This window comes from Triticum dicoccoides, chromosome 6A, assembly GCF_002162155.2.
Source record: "Triticum dicoccoides isolate Atlit2015 ecotype Zavitan chromosome 6A, WEW_v2.0, whole genome shotgun sequence".
Taxonomy (NCBI): Eukaryota; Viridiplantae; Streptophyta; class Magnoliopsida; order Poales; family Poaceae; genus Triticum; species Triticum dicoccoides.
In genome coordinates, this window is record NC_041390.1 from 356620093 (window position 1) to 356621110 (window position 1018).

Consider the following 1018-nt stretch of genomic DNA (forward strand, 5'->3'; position numbering starts at 1 on the left):
TAATCCAGGACTCCCACAATCCCACTTATGATTAACCTCTATTGCAAGCATCCGCAACTACAACAAGAGTATTAAGGTAAACCTAACCATAGCATGAAACATGTGGATCCAAATCAGCCCCTTATGAAGCAACGCATAAACTAGGGTTTAAGCTTCTGTCACCCTAGCAACCTACTAGCACCAATCCCAGACTTTGAGACAAGAATTGGATACAAGAGATGAACTAGGGTTTGGAGATTGCCCTCTCTCGATGAGAGGAGCATTGGTGATGACGATGGTGATGATTTCCCCCTCCGGGAGGGAAGTATCCCTGGCAGAATAGCTCTGCCGGAGCTCTAGATTGGATCCGCCAAGGTTCCGCCTCGTGGCGGCGGAGTCTCGTCCCGAAACGTTCCTCCTTATTTTTTTCTCATCGAAAGACCTCATATAGGAGAAGATGGGCATCGGAGAGCCACCAGGGGGCCCACAAGGTAAGGGGCGCGCCCCCCACCCTCGTGAGAAGGGTGTGGGCCCCCTGGCCTTCATCTTTGGCATGGATTTTTCTTTATTTCTTTTAAGATATTCCGTGGAGTTTCAGGACTTTTGGAGTTGCGCAGAATAGGTCTCTAATATTTGCTCCTTTTCCAGCCCAGAATTCCAGCTGCCGGCATTCTCCCTCCTTATGAAAACCTTGTAAAATAAGAGAGAATAGCCATAAGTATTGTGATATAAAGTGAAATAACAGTCCATAATGCAATAAATATCGATATAAAAGTATGATGCAAAATGGACGTATCAGTGACCAACCGATGGCGACGCGCGGGGAGGCCGACTGGTGATGAGGTGACCAACCGATGGCGACGCACGGGACGGCCGAGTGGTGATGAGGTGACCAAGCGATGGTGACGCGCGGGGCGACCGAGTGGTGTTGAGGTGACCAACCGATGGCGACGCGCAGGGCGACCGAGTGGTGTTGAGGTGACCAACCGATGGCGATGCGCGGGGCGGCCGAGTGGTGATGACGTGACCAACCGATGGG